The sequence below is a fragment of the Tupaia chinensis genome, unplaced genomic scaffold (assembly GCF_000334495.1).
Source record: "Tupaia chinensis unplaced genomic scaffold, TupChi_1.0 Scaffold000493_1, whole genome shotgun sequence".
NCBI classification, from domain to species: domain Eukaryota; kingdom Metazoa; phylum Chordata; class Mammalia; order Scandentia; family Tupaiidae; genus Tupaia; species Tupaia belangeri.
This window is the reverse complement of record NW_006160005.1, coordinates 2,799,243-2,806,171: the sequence shown is the minus strand read 5'-3', so window position 1 is coordinate 2,806,171 and position 6,929 is coordinate 2,799,243.

Sequence of the window (6,929 nt, the reverse complement as noted above, 5' to 3'; positions counted from 1 at the left end):
GGGAAAGAATGTAAATTAAGTTTTAAAAAAAGTTTCAGGAAAAAAATAAACTAGAACTGTTTTTCTTGAAATTAAAAAAAATATGCATTAAAAATACCTATTCGATGCCTGCAGTAAGATATATAGCCCCAGCTAGGTGCTACTTTATAGGATGTTCATTCTACTCACTGAGGCTTATGCCTAAAGTTGGACTTGTGTTCATGGAAATGTATATACCAGTTGTGCTTGCTATGAAAATATTTAGATTAATTAAGATCTTTAGTGACTCAATAAAATGTGTGTGTGTGGGGAAAGTATAGAAAGCAAACATAGATACCAGAGACAGTGTGGGAGGCGAGTGGGAGATGGCAGAGGGTAAAAGATAGGGAATCAAAGATGGGGGGGGAAAAAAAGCAAAACATATAGGAAACAGGAAATGGAAAATTATTTGTTGATGATAACATGTATGTTGATGTGCTTGATTGAGCCAATGTACAGTGTACTCTGGATGGAAAATCTCACTTTGTATGCTGTAATGTTTTGTAGTGAATGAATGTAAATAAATACATTTAATAAAAAAAAAGAATATAGTTGGAAAGGGTCAAAAAAAAAGAGTATCATTGGGGCCAGCAGGTCGCATAGTGGTTAAGGTGCTAGACTCCCACATGGTTGACCTTGGTTCAAGTCCTGGACCTGGTGTCTTAACAATCACACTGAGTGTGTGTGCCTATGTGTCCAAAGTCTTAGGAGGAGAATGGAGGAAGACGTGATGACTAATTGTAATGAGGGGTCCTAGGTGGGACCCTGGAAATGAACATTAGCTAAACACTAAGGAAATCTAAATGAACCACAGACTTCAGTTACTAATAATGTGCTGATCATTGGTGTATTGCTTTATTATTGTAACAAATGTACTATACAGAATAAGATGTTCAGAGTTGGGAAATTTGAGGGCAGAGTATATGGGGAGTCTGAACACTATCTCCTCAGTTCTTCTGTAAATCTGTGGAACTTTTAACATATACGGTCTAATAAAAAATAAAATGTATTCGATTTTAAAGCCTTAAAAGGCAAAACCAAACCAAACCAAAACAATAACAAAAGAAATCATTGCTACAGAATGAGCTAACGGACAGATGGGGCTTTCTGCTCCATTTATAAGAGAAAGCACAAATTCCCAATGTATTTCTTCACGTTCTTCCCTTAGTCCCTTATGAAGGTGTAGAGATGGGAATAGGATCTATTGGCAGCTAATGGCAAGCAATGATGTCACTAATCCATCAATCCTGTTGCCCCAAACAAGAAGGCTGCAGAGCACCACTGCCATGGGCCTGACAGCCTTATGGCTATCAGTCAGAAGCTACACTCTTCTGAATTTCTAAGTCAGACTCCAGAGTCAGGCGAATTTTGGTGGCCATGACAGGCTGCCAGGGCTTGGCTCATCCACTGCAACGAGGGTGCTGAGGGTGTATACTTGGAAATCCAGCACCCAGCATCTCAGCAAGTTTTATGATGATGTCAAGTTTCCATATTTTCAGCAGGTCTTTTGAAACCAATCCTTAAATGCTCTCACTAACGTGCAAAGGAAAGTGAGCAACAGCTTTACTTTCTGTAACGCAGATCTTTAAGCAACAGGTGTGCTTCTATTTATTAGGCCTTATCATTGCTTCTATAAAGGACCTAGGAGTGTGGCACTATGAATTTCCAAATTCTGTAAGTGTATACCCCCAACCGCACACACACACACACACACACACACACATACACACACACCAGGCGCATTATTTACATGTACAGAATGGAGAATAAAAATAAACACGAGGGTATAGAGAGAAAATAGCACAGGGAAATGAAGTTGGGCTTTCTAATCTACCATATAGGTAACTATGAGGTTAACCCGTACATCATTAATTCAGGACAAGAACATGGTAAAATAGCTCTCTTTTCATTAAATATGTATCTCACACTCTCTGATATGAAAAAACGTAACTCCATCATGCTCCCTGCAAAGATAGAGTCTTTGAAAGTACTTCATCTCAATTCAGCAGTGAACTTTGCTGAGCTAAAGAGTTTGTGTGAAAACTAACAAGGAATCCAGTAAAATGTTTTCAAATGAACAGCTGGCAATTTCCCTCACATTTGCTTTTCAGGCACAGTCCGAGCCGTCCTCAGTTAGGAACGTCGTCCGTGGAAAACTCTGAACAGTAGTGTTTGCTGGTGGCCCTTCTGTGCCTTCATCCTACAACCCCAGGGGATGTCATTAGGATTTGGGATTAAGCCTTAGCATAACTAACCCAAACCATCTAGCCTTCAAGGCAAGGTGGTATCAAATATTCATGCAGTCTCAACCAGGAGAGACCAAGAATCTTAATTGTGACGTGCCCTGGGAAATATGGAGTGCCTTTGGGGCATTTAAATTCATTTTAAAACCTCATTTGTTATTCCTTTATTTACTTAAAGTTTTTAGCACCTTTATGCACCAGGTACTGTTTTAAATGATAGCGGGGGAACCAGTAGTTGGAGCAATGGCAATGTCGCTAGATACCTATGTAGTCAACCATGGTTCAAGTCCTGGACCCAGTGGCTTAAACTCATGCTAGGCGTGTGTGCATGCATGCCCAAGATCTCAAGAGGAGAAGAGAGGAGAAGGGACTGTGGCATGACCATCCCCTCTGGGGGGTGATTTCTCACTTTCTGTCTCTCTGTCTCTGTCTTTCTGACAAGCACACGTACCCTATAGCAAAAAAACTCAAAAAAAAAATGATAGAGGGATAAAAAGATGTAAATACATGTTTTGTGGAAGTAAGAATATACTCATATGATACAAAAATTTTTAATATTGATTACTATTTCATTGGGTGGGTGTTCATAACATATTCAGTCCCCCATTGATGGGAACATAGGTTATTTTCCTATTATAAACATTGCTGCGATGAATCTTGTGTCTCTAGATTAGTGCACCCGTGCAGCTGAGTACATGAGTTAAATTTCTAGAACTGTGTGCCCAAAGGATTTGTGCATTTTAAGTGTTGATAGATCCTCCCAAGTTGTTCCCTTAGAGAGGCTGCCTCAGTTTATAACTCCACCAAGATGATCTGAGAATCCCTTGCTCTGGGCTTTTTTAAAAGACAGAAGAATGGGCCACTGAGAAATACAACTGTACCAGACCAGGGAGATCATCTAATCCAACCTCCTCAGCAAATGAAAATCCTATTTCTGGGGGAGCAGCCACCCTGTTTACTCCAAGGTCGCTATGTGACAAATGTGTCTCCAGCTCAAATGTACAAGTTCCAGATGAAGGTGGTTTGTCTTTCAACACAAGTCATCTTTCACCAGGCTGCTCTGGAGCCTCCCAAGGACAACACTCTGCTTAGCACTCTGTGCTCAGGGCATGCCTGGGGCAGGAGAAGGGACACTGCAAAGCCCCAGAAGAAATAAGGACACTTTTCTTTCATTGCTAGCAGACACCTTTCATTTCTTAAACAGGTAGTCCTTCTTCACATGAACCTATCTCGTTTGTTCTGACAAGTAATCTTAGGGACATTCCAGCTGGGGCAGTTTAAGTCCTTGGCTAAGATGCTTATACTTTGATAAACTAATTAACAAAGAAGAAATCTGTCAATACATGCTTATTCCCATTAGGAGACTGTCTAATATAACTGCGACCAGTTGAGAATAAAATATGCAATACCAATATCTTCTGTACTATTTCTGGGCCACTTGACAAATGAAAATATCCCTTTAAGCCAATCAGATGGACTCACTTTGGTTTGATGCAGGGCCATCCCTTCAGTTCTCTGACTTAGGCTTAAGTAGATAGAGACAAAGTCCCTTAGTTTTTCTCAGCAGAGTCAATGTTTATTCACAAATCAGGAAGCCCAGCCTTGCCTTTCCGAGGTTGGGGAACTGACAGATGATGCTCTGTATCCAGTTACCTTTCCAGCCATGCTAGCTTCCCATGGGAGCTATTTGGTGGCCAAAATTCTACATGCAGGCTGGTGGGTTTCCTGGAAACTCATTGCACTGTTCCCTTTCCCCTTCCTGTCTACTCTGCTGCCCTGGCCTCAGCTCTGCTTCCATCTCTGCATACTCCAGCATCACAGTCTTCTCTCCTATTGAAGGGACCACCTCTCATTCTTATCGAGCGCTCTCCAATTTCTTCCTGTCTGTCTCTTCTTCCTTCTCCCTCTACTATCCGAGCCTTCCAGGCCTACTGCCTGTGTCCCCACTCCCCACATCTGCCCTGGTCCTGTCTTCGTACTGGCCTCCCTCTCCTAACTTCCCCTCCTGCTGCCTTAACTCCTCCCTCTATAATCTACTTGGTCTCCAATCACCAGTCACCCTGCTAATTTTCCATTACCAGAAGCACATTTGTAACTTTGCTTGACCTCAACATATCAGTAACCTACAAATGCGAGCTTCCAGATCATCGTGTTTCTATTTCACAGACTGCTGATGCCATTCCACCGAGACCGTGGGCATGGGCTTCTCCCCTGAAAGGCTTCATTTTCAGTAATGCCTCTTGACAGAGTGGCAAGGTGTCAAGGATCACCCTTTATGTTTTCATTACCCTGAATGACAATTTAATGGAGGTCCAAAGTAATAAATCTAAAATGTTAACTTTAAGCTACATTTGGAAGGAAAAAAAATGCTACATTTAGACTCCTTTGATAGAAAAAAACAAATCATTTTTATTTTGAGAATCAAAAAACAAGATCTTCCCAATATCCAGTTCCTTTATTATAGTCAAGTTCTCTTTTTATCAAAAGTTAAAAGCTTCGGATGTCACCACTACTGGCATAGGAATTTCATGGGAAGTAGGATTTATACTTAAAATGGCCATACGAGGCTGATACAGGTACCAAAAAGTTGACACTTACAAATGGAACAGCTACTACGGAAAACAATATGAAGGTTCTTCAAAAAATTAAAAAATAGAACCCCCACATGAACTGGGAACCCAGGATCTCAGAGATAGTCGCACTCCCATATTCACTGAAGTGCTGTTCCCACCAAGAACGAAGACATAAGAACTATCTGTCTATTGGCAAAGAAACAGATAAGGAAAACATGGTACACAAGATAATGAAATGTGGCTCAGCCTTTACAAAGAAATCTTGTCATCGGCCACGACATGATTGAACCTTGAGGACACTATGCTACGTGAAATAAGCCAGTCCCAAGAGGATAAATAATGCATGCCTTCACTTAGGTACAGAATCAAACGAGAAGACGGTAGAATGGTGGTTGCCAGGGACTGGAGGGGAGTGAAATGGGAGTTGCTATTCAATGAGTATAAAGTTTCAATTATGAGTAAACTCTAGAGAGCACACCAAGCCCATGGTATGTACTGCATTGTGCACTTAAAAATTCGTAGGGGGACCAGCAGTTAGCGTAATGGCTATGTCGCTGGACTCCCACGTAGTTGACCGCGGTTTGAGTCCCGGACCCTGTGGCTTAAACTCACGCCGGGTACATGTGCGTGCGTGCCCAAGATCCCAAGAAGAGAATGGAGTAGAAGGGATTGTGGCGTGGCCATTCCCCCTGGGGGGTGATTTCTCGCTTTCTATCTCTCTGTCTCTCTCTGTCTGTCTGGCGAGTGCACATGCCCTATAGCAAAAACCTCTCCAAAAAAAAAAAATGTAAAAAAAAAAAATTCGTAGGGAGGGTAGACTTATGTTAAATATTCGTACCACAATTTTGAAAATTTCACATTCATCAGACTTCTTTGGCTGTTGATGATATTCAGCCAACAGTGGTTGCTGTATTTCTGGTAAACATGTGTGTGCTGGGATGAAGGTGTGCACCTATGGATAAACTCACCTATATACCACATGGCTTGGCTCCTGGATGACTGTTGATGATATTCAACCAACAGTGGTTGCTGTATTTCTGGTAAACGTGTGTGCTGGGATGAAGGTGTGCACCTATGGATAAACTCACCTATATACCACATGGCTTGGCTCCTGGAGCCCATGGGTGGTTGGAAGAGAGAGAACAGGAAAGTGCTAAGTCACCTGGGAGCAGCCAGGCCAATGGCGACCACTGTCCCAGTCCACAGTCCTAGCAGAGCCCGGGTGCAGGCAAGGGAGCCAGAGACAGTGTAGGAGAGTCTCCATCTTGGCCTGGCCATCTAGTCCCCTGGCTTGATTAGCAACATCAGCAGGAGCAATTCTCATGACTTTGGCCCCCATCTTCTCACTACAGCACCCCCTTTACAATCATGTTGCTTCTTATTCCAATCCTCAACTGCTTCGTGAACCCTATCCCAGAAAAAGTAGTTTTAATAAAAGTATAGCTATTTACTATTTTCTGTTTTTTAGAGAAAGAGATTTTTGCTATAGGAGGTGTGTGCTCACTGGAGAGACAGAGAGAGAGAAAGTGAGAAATCAACCCCCCCCCCCCCGCCGCCGCCAGGGGGATGGCCACGCCACAATCCCTTCTCTTCCATTCTCCTCTCGGGATATTAGGCACAAACGTACATGAACCAGGTCTTAATTTTAAGCTGCTGGGTTTGGGATTAGAACTGCAGTCGACTACATGGGAGTCCAGCAACATAACCATTATGCCATCTGCTGATCCTGCTATTCACTAATTTTTTAAAACACACACGCCATCTCACATTCTCTGACTCAACGCAAAGTCTGTTTACACTAAGTAAACACATGTGGACTGGACTGCATTAATAGAGATGGATAGAGAGAGATCAAGTCTGTACATGAATATATATATGAAAATGCATCAATGTTCTATAAAATTATAAAAGATCTGACTGACATTATTAGTAGCATAAAATGAGGTTAAAAAAAAAAAGAATTCCACTTTCTTCCTTAACAGTCTTAGGAGGCAAACACCTTAAAAAGCTATTAAGAGATAAACATCCCTCACAGCACATGTACTTAGTGTCTGAATCAAATTACCAAGGTACAGTCCCGTGTATTTGCTATTGG